This window comes from Nicotiana tabacum, chromosome 5, assembly GCF_000715075.1.
Source record: "Nicotiana tabacum cultivar K326 chromosome 5, ASM71507v2, whole genome shotgun sequence".
NCBI classification, from domain to species: domain Eukaryota; kingdom Viridiplantae; phylum Streptophyta; class Magnoliopsida; order Solanales; family Solanaceae; genus Nicotiana; species Nicotiana tabacum.
This window is the reverse complement of record NC_134084.1, coordinates 134,039,544-134,055,370: the sequence shown is the minus strand read 5'-3', so window position 1 is coordinate 134,055,370 and position 15,827 is coordinate 134,039,544. Positions and strand designations below refer to the sequence as shown.

The 15,827-nt window shown below is 32.8% G+C and overlaps 1 long non-coding RNA gene across 1 annotated transcript; it reads left to right on the top strand.

Annotated features, from left to right (window-relative positions):
- Positions 1 to 12,452: 12,452 nt before the first annotated feature.
- LOC107769752 (uncharacterized) lies at positions 12,453 to 15,816 on the top strand. The gene is made up of 4 exons (XR_012709823.1): positions 12,453 to 12,597; positions 13,264 to 13,346; positions 14,734 to 15,576; positions 15,655 to 15,816. It is a non-coding gene; the product is annotated as an uncharacterized LOC107769752 (long non-coding RNA).
- The last annotated feature ends 11 nt before the right edge of the window (positions 15,817 to 15,827 follow it).

The following is a 15,827-nucleotide window of genomic DNA, read 5'->3' as shown; positions in this document are numbered from 1 at the left end:
TATCTCATCTTCCATTTCTAATTCATTATCATCTATACCAAAATCTTCCTGCAATTGTTCATAATCTATATTATTATCAGGTAATGTTTCAGGAATATTTGGAGAGGTATTTAAATTACTACCAGATGCTGAAGCTGAAGTACTACCTCTTTTTTTATTTTCCCGATTAGTAACCTTGTTAGAAACTCTTTTTGCAGCATTAAACATATTGTAAAAATTTAACTACTAGCAACAAAATAAATAAAAATGCAAATAAAATAGTAAATAAGAGAAAGAGTTGGAGGGAGTGCACCGAATTCGGCAATAAATTGAGCACTTGATGATTTCACAACTCCAATATTACCACGAAGAAACGTCAATTGTTCCAATTTTGAAGTTCAATTGTTCAAACTTCAAAAAATAAATACTACGATAAATTAAATTCCAAAAAAAAAAATAGCCAAATAGTTGATTGCACTTTAATAGGTGAAGAATGAAGATTGAAGAATGAGAGAATATGAGAATTGAGAGATGAGTGAAAAAATGAGGAAGAGGGAGGGGGGTATTTATAGATTTTGAAAGGGGGGTTAATTTAAAAAAAAAAATCCCAAAATTGGGCTAATTGTGCAATTCACTCGTTGGGCAACGACCATTTTCTGAAATGGACCGTTGCCAACGGTCAGATCTGGCCCAAATTTAAAAAAAAATTTAATTTTTTTTAGCGTTAAACCGGGCCGGACCGAGCTGGTTAATCGGTTTAACGGTACTATTCATCCAACGGGTTGTACCGGTCCGGGTAACCGGTATTTCAAATGTGAACGGTGCAACCCGCATGACCCCCTTAACCCAGCCCAACCCAACCCCGTTATACCGGTCCAGGCCGATTTCGGTTTTAACCGGTCGGGGCCGGTCTGGAACCGGGTTGACTCGACCCATTTAACACCTTTAGGCATAAATAATGCCAAGTTTTAATGGAGAGTAAACCTATTCTATTTCCAATTGTCAAGGGGCAGTTTTGAACCTTTTCTGTTATTTCTTTCAATTTTCTTTTTATTCCTTAGGATAATAGGATTAGTTTGTAGTAATATGGTCAAAGTTGAGCATGCCCTAAAGACATTTTCTCATATCTTCAGCACATACACTAGGTACGCTAACACTTTGGATATATGAGTTGTTCATGAACCTACCTTTGGTTCTTGATTTTAGATGTGCCGTTTGATGATAAAGCTTATTAGCTGTTCCTTTGGATTCTCATTTAATTAATTAGTCTTAGGGTACGCGCAATGCGCGTAAATCCTATCTCAATGAATATTTATTTACTATAAAAATAGTATTAAGTTATAAAATAAAGTGTAAGTTCTTAAAGATGATCATGAATATTAATTGTATATAACCAACTCAATAATTAAAGAATCTTGTCTTTGAAGTCCTCAACGTCAATAATTCAACTTAAAATTTGTTCCAAGTTTATAATTTTAGAACTTCAATTTCACGGGAAAGAACCTTGGAAATCTAAATAATTTTGAAGGATACAACTTACAACATATAAGCATGTAACTAATAATTTACGAACTTTAAATAAACACAAAATCAAATTGCAATAATAATAAGAAAAAGACATTAAAAAAGAAAAAATAAATAAATCAAGCTAGTAAGAGCATCAACAATTGAAGGCTATCTAATAAACTCACTTATATTTAGCTAACTGTATCACGGATTAAAATTAAAGAATCTTACAAATTATCTTGTTAATTTTGTGCCTTTTTCTGATTTCTGGTCAACATTGCTCATAATTATAATAGTGTATTTAAAACTTTTGAAAATTAAAAATATAATATTGAATAATATTATTAGTGCAATAGTCTTGTATATTTTTTAAAATTGAATTATCTACGCCGTTTTCCAAGAACTCGTACCTCTTCTTTCTTAAATATTTTTATTTTTCCTTTATTTTATTTTTTTATCCTTTATATATAGTTTACGTGTAAGACATATACAAAGTTCGAAATGAAAGAAAAATTAAATTTTAACTTTCTCAATGATTCAAATAAGAAACAAATTAATAAGTAAATAATTAATTTTAAGCTCTAAAATTTTCAAAATAGTAATTAAATAACTATTAATTGAAGTGTTTCTTATAATATATTTAACATAAAATTGAGGGACTTTACAGTATATTCGTTTGTGTAATAAAGTAATGAACAGAAAAAATATAGTTTTAAATTTTAGTCCTTTATTGTAGGTTAATACCAATTCATAAATGGTATTCTATTAGGTGAAAGAAACTCACGTTTTATTTTTAGTTAATATCTTATGTTATGATAGGCAAAGGGTAAAAATTAGGATTTCTTACTTAGTTCAATAAGGAAATATTGAATTACCAAATTTTTAGGTGATTTAAATATCTTAAATATTAGGAAAGTAACTTAAATTATAATTATAATTAATTTAATTTTTTTAGAGGGTAAAAAAATGAACGATGTTTAGCTAATAACCTTCGTGCTTTTAATGTAACTAGTCTTAGTGTACGCGCGTTGCGCGTGTTTCTCATTTCAATAAGTATTTTTTCGTAAGAAACTTACATATTTAAGAACACAATCGTGTTTGAGTAATAAAATAAAGTGTAAGCTTCTAAAATTGTTGAATATTGATCCTATATAACTAACCCAATAAAAGAAAAAAAATTATTCATGAAAGTCCTCAATCATTATTCAATATGTTCATCTTAAATTATGTTCTAATTTATAATTTTATCAGTTCAATTTGACAAGTTATCTTGCTTCCTTTTTAGTTTCGGTAAAAACACATATCCTTTGAAGATTTAGAAATTTTCTGATCCTTTTTTTTTTCCACAAGCTATTTTCAAGTTCATTCGAGAAGGCATAAACATGGTATAGACTTAAGACTTTTATTACGATAAAATCTTTCAAAATTTGTCAAATAATATAATTTAAAAAATTAAGTCATATGTCTTCTCAATTTATTTCACTTCGATTTCAATGTTGCCCATGCAGTGAAGTTTAAGTTATTGAAACAAAGAAAATATAATACATAACTTTGTCTAACGGATAAAAGATCAATTAACATTGTAAGCACGTGATTTTTGACCCTCCCCGAAGATTTTCACACTTTTTTTAGCATAAATATGTAATTAGGTCTAATATAGCCATTTTAACTATTTTTACTTTATTTCGTTGCAAAAAGAAAAAATCACAAAAATACATATATAAATTTTAGTTTATGTATTTCTCATAAACTTGTAAAAAATACAAAAATTGTACTTTATTTTGGTACTTTATATAAATTCGAAAATTACAAAAAATATAATGCTATTAATGTTTTGTTGTCATTTTAATTTTGGAAAAATACAAAAAAAATATTACTTTATATTTTGTCTTTATTAAAAAAACGAAAATTACAAAAAATAGTTTTATTAATATTTTTGTAGCTATTTTAAATCTTGAAAAATATTTAAAAAAGATATAGTTTGGTTTTAAATACTAGTCTTAATTTTGGTAGTTATTTTGCTTACATAGGACTAGTTAAACAACGTTTTCTATTTCTTGGCCCCGGGCAAAAGAATAATATTCGGGTTCAAACTACCCGGTTTTAGGCCTAATTTTCGGACCTAACCCATAATAAACCGAGTCCACCGTACACGGGGAACCCCACCACGCGTGGGGGACATAAACCTTGAACCCCACCGCGCGTGGGGCTCATTTTTCTTGGCCAAAGCTACAAATGCACGGACTTGGACATTTTCGAAAAAGACGAACAGATTTTTGGGGATTTTCTTGGACTGTAGATCTTCTTCTTCAAAAGAAGAAGAAGAAAGAAACCCTACGGGGGCCAGCCCCAAAACCGGTCGCAGCCCCACTCCCCCGACACCATAAACAACACCTCCATCACCACCCGTCACCTTCCCCGACACCCCTACGGTCGCAAACCCTCCCCGACACCGGAACAGCAGCCTCCCTCCCGTCACAGCCTCACCAGTCGACAAACCAGTCCCAAAACCATCGTCAAACTCACCCAAAATCCCAGCTCCCTCCCGTTCGTCACTGCCCCCTTGACACCGTCCAAACACCAGCTCACGACCATTCCTCCTCCTCCTAGTTTCATCGTCGACCCCATTGCTGCGTCGGTCGAGCAACAGCCATTGTTGCTGCTGTTCGTTTTCAGCACGTCCGTCAAACAGCAGCCCACGACCACCTGCTACCCAGCATCGTCAAACCACCCAAACTGCCTACGACCATTCCTCCTCCTCCTAGCTCCATCGTCGACAGCCCGTCGCAACCAACTCCCACCTCCATCACCACCTGCTGAACCAAGCAGCCCCACGACCATTTTTCTCCTTCACCGTAGCCAAGAACCAGTCCGCCATTTTCAGTCCAACGAGCAGCTATTGCTGCATGCCAAGCAGTCGTAGCTGCGTTTCCTAGCAACGGTGGGTTGCTTCGATCCTGCTTGGTCGAGTTTTCTGTTTTCCGTCGAGGTCGACTTTGGTTCGTCGAGGTCCGGTACGTCGAGGTGTTCGTCCAAGGTTTCATCATTGTTCCTCGTCGAGTGAGGTCCGGTTCGAGTTCCATAGGAGGCACTGTTTGTCGCTCTAGGATTGTCGAGGTTCGAAGGTTGGTGTTCTTCGTCCTTTGTTTCATTTCATTCGTTTTGCATCTTATGGTTCAAGGCAAAAAATGAGAATATTCGATATTTATGAATGTCAACAATGCAATTTTTGTTGTTGTGTTAAAAATGTTTATTCTATGTTTAGTTACTGCATGCCTAAAGTAAATGTGAGCATATGAACGAGGTTATTCTATGTTTCATTTTTACCATGGATGTTATTACCTGTTAGAATCGTTGTTTTTTTTTTGTTTAACCTCGGATGATTTCATTGGTAGAAAATCGTAGCTGCCTTAAGTTTGCCCTCAAATAATAAAAACGAGACGAGCTTCACCAAATAAAAATGTACAGATTGCGGAGCCCTCACAAAATATATGTATTAAATACTTAGATTCCGGGACGGGCCGTTTAGCAAATTTCACGGCCCTACCCCAAAATAATAATGCGCTAGTTGCTTTAGGCGCGACTTTAATAATGATATTTCCCTAAATTCGGGTGCACATTTATGTGGCCCAAATCCAAATCTCAACTGAGTCGAGATATGTCAATAACAACGGGTGCATTGATGTAACGTGGTTCGAGATATGTTTTCACGACGTTGCAAGTCCTATAAAAATAACAGTGAATGATAAAAGCGGTTAAAAGATAAAATTGGCACATAAGTTCACATTTGTATAAAATCAGATAATCAAGCCAAATATAACAGTTGAACGACCGTGCTAGAACCACGGAACTCGGGAATGCCTAACACCTTCTCCCGGGTTAACAGAATTCCTTATCCGGATTTCTGGTACGCAGACTATAATATGGAGTCATTATTTTCCTCGATTCGGGATTAAAATTGGTGACTTGGGACACCCTAAATCTCTCAAGTGGCGACTCTGAAATAAATAAACCAATCCCGTTTCGATTGTCCTTTAATTGGAAAAAACTCCCCTGCGCCCCTCGCGGGTGCGGAAAAAGGAGATGTGACAAACATTTTGTGTAGAAGTTTCGTACTTTTATAATATAAATTTAGGCTTGTACGGTTTAGTATGATTGAATATGATATGAAATAATTATTTTGGATGCTTAATTGAATATGAGTTAATTATTTTGTATGATTAAAATAAATATTATTAAATACATATTCAATTGTTCTACGTTGAAATAATTTTAATTTAAACATGTATTTTAATTTAATTTAATATGTGACTTTATGTCCCAATATTTCAATTTCTTAATTAGAAATCAATTGGATTCACCATATAACAGTCTTCTCATATTGATTCTACGTACACAAAGGATTTATTTTCAAATAGTACAATATATGTAAGGTAACATATTTATTACTTTTAAATTCTTAAATATTAGGACTTCTTGCATTTAAAGATAAAATTTTCATTGATTTAAATTTAAAAGTCCTAAATATTAGGAGAATAACTTAAATTAGAATTTTGTCCATTGTAAAAGCTATTATAAAAGAGTAAGAAAGACGAACAATATTTTGCTCGAGGTGTTCATGTTTTAATATAGTATAGATAGATATAGATTTGTGTTAGTCAAGTACTTCTTCCTATTCATCCCGTGATAGAATATGTTCTTGCTTCTATGTATTTTGTTAGAATTAGTTTAATATAAACAGTTATTTTAAATTAGATTAATAAAAAGAAGAAGTGCACAATGAGAATTAAGTGAAATATTTCTCATAGCAATTAACACGTTATTTAAGGACTTTAGAAAATATATTTTTTATAATGATCAATTTGGAAACGGCAAAAGAAAGTGTTAGTGTTACATTATGGTCTGTTAGCTTACTATAAGTATTTTATTGGATGCAGAAGTTTAGAGAATTAATCCAACGTTATGTTACATTATTCGAATAAGAAAGTGATTATATAAGATAAAATTTTAATTGATTTTGACTTCCTAAATTTTAGGATTTTATATTAATTTCAAAGTCCTAAATATTAGGGAATTGTCTTAAATGACAACTTTGTTCAGTGTGAAATCTATTTTAAAAGGGTTAAAAAGGCGAACGACATTTTGCTAAGGGCCTTCGTGCTTTTAATATAGTACTAGTCTTACTGTACGCGCGTTGCGCGTGTACCCCATACTAATGAGAACAAATTCATGAAAAATAACATAAATATTCAAAAGATGCATTTGTGTTATAAAATAAAAATTTGTAAAATAATTATAATTCAAAAATGATAAATATTAATCATATTTAAGAGTTTGGATAAATTCTAATGGTTCTCTCTTCTTTTTTCACAGTCTTGATTCGATTCTAAAGTCAAAGAAATTGATGGCTCACAATCTTAATTCGATTCTAAAGTCAAAGAAATTGATGGCTCACAATCTTGATTAACGAGGACAACTAACGTTGGATAACTCATACAAGAAGTTAAAACAATTCCTATAAGTAAATGGAATTCTACTTTGGTAATTAAATTTACAATAAGTTTAATTCTGTAGTCAATTAAATCTAATTAGGTTACTTTGATAGCTTTCTAGCTAGCTAATTCATGATGTAAGTTAGGTATACAAATTTATATTCTCAGAGCGCAATCTGTTTATGTAGCCAATATGCTTCGTAGTCCGTAAAATAATATTAATATTTATAATAAATTCTAACTTCGCACAAATATTTGTAAATATTCGTATGATCAAATATGCTTGAATATATATAATTTAATTTTTATTCGTATGATCAAATATGCTTGAATATTCTTGGTCTATTAATTTACATGATGGATTAGTGCTTTTGCTGGACACATTATTGGTGATTTTTGTACTAATTTTATCTAAGTTCAAATAACTTGAAGCTCACATATTACACGAGAAAAAATAATATAGAAAAACATTACTTCCTCCAAATATGAAATTGAAATATTGTTTCTAGCGGATTCATACTAATTATTCTTACATATGTTGTGTAAAATAATGATTCATGGTTAAATAGTGAGGGAAACTTACAGGTGCAATTAAATGTTGCATTCACACTCACCTTTCAAAATCCTTTATAGGAAAAGTATTATAAAATGAATTAGAGTTATAGAGTTTAATAAAGAAAGAGTTTATATAATGCAATATTTTATTTAATTTTTAATGTCTTAGATTTTATGATTTATGAAATAATTTAAATAAGAAAAGATTTATATTAGCTTTAATTATTCAAATTTATAGGTATTCAGAGGAAAGTGGGTTCTTATTAGTTATGCATGATTATGGTTAATATATTTAATTTAAACTTATTTCTATATAAAAAGAGTTTAAGAAAGGTTATATATATATAAAATTAATAAAAGATAGAGGCTTTGAACACATGAAAGGATCAAATTAAAGGAAAAAAACTTTAAATAAGAAAAAGATTTATATAAGGTAATTTTTAATTAATTTTAAAGTCTTAAACAAGATTTCTTACATAATTTTAATAAGGAAAGATATGTAAAACACAATTTTAATTGATTTTAAATTCTAAATATTAGAAAAATAATTAAATGGTTAGTTTGTTCAGTATTAAATCAGTTTTTAAAGGGTAAAAAGACGAACGACATTTCACTTAGAGCCTTCGTGCTTTTAATATAGTATAAATATAGATTAAATAATACCTGAGGAAAAGTATGTTAAGCACAAAGCATGGGTCACTTTTGGAGAAATGTGAAATGCTTCGTAGAATGTTGCGCGTCTGGAAGTGGATATAACCAAAGACTCATTTTGGAATTGGAGATGCTCATCTTTGACTCTTCCTTTCCCCAATGATATCTGTTTGACGTTAACTCGGAAAACTGTCTTATTTAGCTCTTGTCTAGCCATACAATTTGGGATCTATTTTTTTAAAATTTATTTTTCAATTATTTGTTTGTTTATAGATTTTAATAATTTTTTGGTAGATTTCAATTATTATTATTATTATTATTATTATTATTATTATTATTATTATTATTATTATTATTATTATTATAGGTTAAAATAAGTGACCCCTTTAGCCTCGTCACTACCTCGTCGAGGTTAGGCTAGGTGCTTACAGAGTACATGAAGTCAGTTGTATTCATACTACACTCTGTACTTCTTGTGCAGATTTGGAGCCGATCCTAGCGGCAGTCAGAAGATTGCTTGGATCTGGTGCTTGACGGAGACTTGAAGTACAGTTGCACGGCATTCGCAGCCCTTAAGTCCCCTTCTACATTACTTTAGCTGTTTATTTCATTTCAGACAATTATTTTCATTCAAACTATTAATTGTAGTACTCTAGTCGCTCGTGTACTTGTGACATCAGTTCTGGGATTGTATCTGGATAGTGCCATTATTTTAGTTTAAACACTCTATTTCGATTTATTCAGTTTTATTGGTTTTCATTTAAATTGAATTGTTAAAAATGACTAATAACTGTATCTAACGTTGGCTTGCATAGCAAGTGAAATGTTAGACGCCGTTATGGTTCCGAGGGTGAAAACTTCGGGTCGTGACACGTGGTAAAGTTAAAAAACAAATAAAGTATATAAATTGTATATATCCAATAATAAAGTATATAAATAGTAAGAGTATACAACTAAGTGTAGAGCTGAACTTCACCAATGTACCAATCACACTTTGATTACTAAATCGGATGGTGGTTCAATGCTCATTGCTTGATCATTATGATATTGGTATACCTTACACACAAATCTTCCTGTTGCGTGACCTGAAACAGCGACCAGGAAAAACCTGAAATCTGTGGTAATAATGAAGACGATGACCAAGTAAGTCGTAAACATTGTAAGTCCATGAAATCCAGCCTCTTGTAATAAGACTTTAAGGCCTGATCTCTCTTCTTTCTTCTCAGTAAAAGGGTACAAAGAACAGAATTCAGACATTGATGCAAGCAAGAAAATCAGAGAAACAAGAAAGCAGAAGCACCATTTAGTTTCAGAATCAGGCAATCCTGGGAATTGTCTCTTTACATATGAAATCCAGTAGCTTGAGCTTAATGAGTAATTGGTCGAGGACATGATAACTTTGTTTCTTGATTTCTTTTATCTTTTTGTGGAAGACTATATATTGATGTGGGAACTTACTAAGAAATACTTGCCTTATGAAAAGTATAGTTAAGTAGAGCTTTATAATGTGAGTGGAGTAGTAATTTAAAAGCAAAGCAAGAACTTCTCTGACAAACTACATGCATGATTGGCAATTATGGCCATCACACTCATGAAGAGTAACTTCTACTTCTGTAATCGTCCTAATTAAAGGGCTTATTGCCATCATACTCTCCAATCTTTTTCATTACAAATTCATGAGTTAAACTTCAGCTAGTTCCTCACCGGTTAAAGATTAAAGTTACCGGTTTGCACCTTTTATGTACATATAATTTTTCTTACTTCAACAATGAAAAAACATCATATGATCTCATAACAACGCAAATTTTGGCGACGGAAAATCAGACAAAAAGAGATACTATATCAAAAGATATTAACTGTCAAGTTAGTATGTAAAGGCTACGAACAGAAATGTAGTGCTGTGGAGGACTACCCATGACAAGCCTATTGGGTTCAACCAGCAAATACGCTTAATGTGGTGTGATATTGTCTACTTTAGGTCAAATGCATGCGTTCAGTTTTTCCCAAAAGGTCTCACACCATTATTTAGATACCTATACCTTATATGTATCCTCTCAATCTTTTCAGCTACCAATATAAAAATTTGTTCGCACACCTAACAATCTCCCCCTATGTTCCTCGTGGCCTATTATCACGATCCATAGGTCAGTTTTCGAGATTCACTGTGTGCCACCCACATTGTTAGAATATTATGGCAAACAAAGCCCCCAACTAGCTTCTTCTGGTACGCGCGTCGCCAAGCTCGTAATGGTAAGCAAACCGAGCCCCGCACAATCACTCAGCCTCGTCATACTCGTCCTGTTGAATCTGAGCTCTGATACCAGTTATTGGGCTCAATCAGCCCGAAGATATTCTTAAGAAAATTTTACCTCCTATAGCAAAGCTTTACACCCTATTTATTATAAATAAATACCCTTTTAAAAAATTATTTTCTATAGCTACCTTTTAATTTTTATAGCAAAATATGTATTTATGGTCACTTCCTACCGTTAAGCCATTAAATATGCTGGGTAGTATTTTTCTCTCTCCTTTTTCTTTTCTCTCACAAAATCACCGTATAGTATCAAACTTCTCTCTCCACTATATCTCTCTCACATCGCCATTCTCTTCCCCATTCTAGGAGCCACGAGTCTCCTTTTATCATCTACATTGTCTCTCTCAATTTTCAATATTTTTTGCTCCAAAAAGTTGTGGTAAGTGTTAAAGTTGTTAGATTTTCGCTGGTACTGTGCTTCTTCTGTTTCTCTTTACTATTTTTTATAAATAATCACCATTGTTATGCTTTCACCAGAAAACTTGAAATTTCCTCTATGATAGCTGATTCAACAACTCAGAAGAGGGTTACCCGAGTATACCCACCAAAATACTCAATTTCAATGGGCCATCTTTCGATTTGCAAATCATTCACGCGGAACATGTATTTGCAGGTTCAACAGCAATAACTGTTGCAGAAAGGAGAACAAAAATACGCAATAACACATCGAAATAAGCCCAATTGAGAAATATTAACACATCCTGATGTGGAAAAGAGAAGAAAACTTATGGATGATACTTCAAGGGGTAAGGGAAAAGAGGTCGATACAGAAACTAGCTCGAAAACACCTAACGAAAAGGTAATTATAGATGTATTTTTATGTATTTGAGTCCGCATTCATTGATTATTACCTTCTACAATGGTTTTTTCTTCTTGTATGTTGATGTATTTATATCTATTCAATAGTGCCTACACTGATTTGTACTTATTACAGTGACTTTTAACTATTGTATTTAGATGTATTTAGATGTATTTTAGTTCATTCAACAACTTTTTTAAATACACCAGTTATTCTAGTTTTTGGTTATGTATTCCAACTACGTGTTTTCATCTGTATTCTCAAGCCAATTGTATTTAGCTATATTTAGAACAACCGTCATTGTCACAACTCTCATTTTTTGTTGTAATTATCAATACATTATGTTTGTAAATCATGAATGAGTTATGTATTCCAAATAACTGTATTCATTTATATTTTCTCTTCTTTAATTTAACTTTTTAATTTTTGTTATATGCATGAAATAAAACTCTTTGTTAAACACCCACCTATTTTATCACCGCATATCAGTTCCTACACTAACAAAGATATAGTCCCCGACCTCAAAAAAAAGTTTACTCCAAAGCAGTACAAAATATTTGGTACTACTTGTTTTGGAAGTTTCCTCAATATGAAGCATTATGAGGTTCAACATCAATTGTTCAGGTGCTTCATGGTTCTGCAACTGGAAGAAAGTCATGATAATTCATTCACTACAAAAAAAAAACAGCGTTTAGCGACGGAATTTAGCGACAAGCGATATTCCGTAGCTAAATAACGATGGATTAGCGACGCATTTTGTACTTTGTCACCAAATAAGCTAAAAAAAGAATCCGTATAAAATATAGCGACGGAATAGCGACAAAAACTTAAATTCGTCGCTAAAATTGGCGCTAAATATTAGCGCATTTATTTTACCTACAAAATTAGCGATGAAAGTGAGGCGACAAAAATTACTAAAACCTAGCGACGGATGTAACGTCAAAAAATCCGTTGCTGCAGTGATTTTACTTATCAAGACATTCCACAGTTGATTGCGACGAAATATTCCGTCGCTAGTTTCCTTAAAATATTAGATATTATTAGCAACAGAAATTAGGTTCGTCGCTATTTCCGTTGCTAAAAATCTAGTTCCATTAAAATAAAATTTCATTAGCTATTATAAGCGATAGAAATTCGATTCGTCGCCAATTCCGTTGCTAAATATTTGTCCTAAAAATGAAATTAGGAAAACACGCCCACTCCTCTCTATCAGACTCCCACACTCAATACAATTAGGGCAACACGCCCACTTTCTTTCCTCTCTATCAGACAAACTCCCACTCTCAATATTCTTCAATAATGTGAGTTTTGTTACTTCAAATACAAAAAATTGGGCGTGAATCTAGGGTTAATGTCTGAAAAATAGAAGAAAACTTTTGAAATTGCAAGATTTTTATTGCGGAACTCTGAAATTCTTCAATTTCGGAGCCTCGATCTTGTTGGTGTCAGTAGTGCTTAGTGTATTATTTTCTTGTGTGGCACAGGCTATTAGGTCAAGCCTTACATGGGAGCTTTGTAGAGTTCTGAATATTACTCACGCCGTATCACTCAATTTTTTATTTTTTTTATCTGAATCTTGGGCTTGTTTAGATTCCTCTCCCATATAAGTTTAGGGTTTCAGCAAATTGGCCTTTAAATTCATTAACTTGTTATGCATAAAATTAATCTGCAATTGAAAAATTTACCACTTAGGATCTCTTTTCGTAATATCTTAGTTTACATCATCCCAATACATATGGCCTTGTTGCACTGGAATCTAACATTCTTAGTGATGGGTTGATTCCTGTTGACATATTCATCAATTTGGTCAATAGGGATGATGAATGGGTAAACTAATTAGATACTTTGAAGTGCAAGTTTGATATTGTCTTTGAATTGCACCTTTCCTTGTCTTCGCTGCTTGAATTTTGCTTTGACTTTGTCTGTCAATTAGCTGGTCTTACATTTCTTGTATTGTCAACTTTCAGGGCTTTTCCTTCCTGCAGTTGTAAGGCCAATGCTAGATTCTTTTAAATCATCAAAGCAAGTCCCCCAACCTGCTCTAAGTGATGTGAGTTACTCGTCACTTTGATACCAATTTCGTTGCACCTTTTTATTTATCCTTTAATCAAAAATATATGTACTTTACCTTCTCCTTCAAAGTTGGTTTTTATGGATCTCGGTGGTATTTTTTTGGGGCTGCCCATGGTTATCATTATCTAAGTATTTGCTTAAATGACTTCTTCGTACTTGGTTGGTAAATGTTGCGCATCCCATGCATCTGTAATTGAGGGTTTTGTTTTTTAAATTTCTCAATTTTTGTTCCAAGTTATCTGTGGTGTGCGCTTTATTTTGTTCAGTTTTGGTGATTTTTTCTCTATTCTTGCTTTCATTCAATATAATTTGTTATTGCTACCGTAGTTTTGGTGTTGGTGGGTATCGGGTACTAGCTATGTTCTTTTGGATAGTGTGCTATTGGATTTTCAAAACTTGGTGTTGCTCCGTTTTGGATCCACAATATCACTGTTTAATCATTCAACGAAACTAGTTACCACATATAAACTCCTTTTTTATAAGTGTAACAATCATTAATATTCCAATTACCACAAAAGTAAAAGGAAAAAGATCATCATAACTAGCACATAAACACCATTGAACTCAGTTCTATACTCTGTTTCCTTTTGTTTGTTGTAGTATTTCAGAAATGGAAGGTAAAAGAGGGATACCAAAATGGTTCAGATTAACATATCAATGGCCATTATTTAAACCCCACAAGTAAATATTTTATTTTTTTTTAGACAAATGAACTAAGAAGATTATGTTTATGTGAATTTGAAAGAAATAATTCTAACTAAATGAAGAAGAATACTGATAGTAAAATGATAAAGCATGACCAACATTCTTTTAGCTAGTTTATTAGACAATAGTAAGAGTCTGCTTCCAGATTACAAATAATAGTAATACAAAAACTTAGATGATTTCTCTTCAATTCTCCATTCAAATATTCACCATATGCTTCAAAATTCAATTAACCCAACAGTACTTATTGCTAAAACTACAGGACCAAAGTGCGACAGATACTACTTTTAACTTTATTATCTTCTGAATGATTACACTGGCGGCGCTAAGAAATTGTTTCTCTTACTACTCCTATCTTCTTTTATTCTCATTCTAATTTTACTGGTTTATTATCAGGAAAAAATTATTTTCCTTTCTGTTCATTATTTTCCTTTCATACAGATTATGTTCCTCAATATATAGCATTTCATTTGTCTTTAAGTTTCTTATTTTGGACAAAGAAAGGAACTGAGCATTCCAAGATTTGTTTTCATTCCAAGATTGGAGTGTTAGTAATTCTCAGCTTATTTTGATGTCAACTTGTTATTTATTTTAGAAAGCATTCTGATGTCTTATTAAATAAAGAACTCTAAGGTCTTGTTTATCTTAATATTAAATAGGAACATGGATAATCTAGAGCGTGATTGGATGTATAAAAGGTTGGATGGCCGAGGGGGTATTAATTCAAGTTTCATAACTGGTGTGAACACGTTTCTCCAGTTTGCTTGTTCTCAACGCAATCGCATGAGTGGTGACAATGTTAGATGTCCTTGTAAAAAATGTCACAACATTAAATACATGGATATTGAAACTGTTAAATTGCACCTTTATCAGTATGGATTTGTTGAGAACTATTTTCTTTGGAAGTATCAAGGAGAAAAAAATATGACCGGTGAGATGTCTTCTAGTGGTGATTTGCATGGTGGCGCTCAACTTGAATCGGGATATGTGAATCCATATCGACAAATGGTCTTGGATGCAGCTGGACCCAATTTTGACCATGGTTTGAATGGGCAGTCTTATAATAATACTGAACCTGAGTCATCTCATTCTTATGAACCTTCAATGGAGGCGGAGCCTAATCCTTCAACGGAGAAGGAGCCTAATCCTTCAGTGGAGGAGGATCCAAATCTTGAGTGCCAAAGGTTTTATGATTTGCTACAGGCCGCAGACGCAAAATTATACCCTGGTTCTTCCCTCTCTCAACTCGCAGTAGTTTCCAGGATGCTAAATATTAAAATGGAGAATACTTTATCACAAAGAGGTTATAATCAAATGATGCAATTGTTGAAAGAGGCTTTACCAGAAGATAACACAATGCTTGATAACTAATATGAGACCAAGAAGCTAGTGCGTAGCTTGGGTTTGCCAGTTGAAAAGATTGATTGTTGTAATTCTGGATGTATGTTGTATTGGGGTGAAGATGAGGACCTCACATCTTGCAAGTTTTGTGGCCACCAGAGGTACAAACGTCGTGTCGGTTCTCGTAAGAGGAAATTAATCCCTTACAAAAAAATGTATTATTTTCCTTTGATTCCTAGATTGCGGAGATTATATGCATCTCATGCTACAACCGCTGGTATGAGATGGCATCATGAGCACATACAAGAGGAGGGCATCATGCGTCATCCATCAGACTCTGAGGCTTGGAAGCACTTCAATAAAACTCATCCCTTTTTTGCTGCTGAACCAAGAAATGTGAGGTTAGGATTAT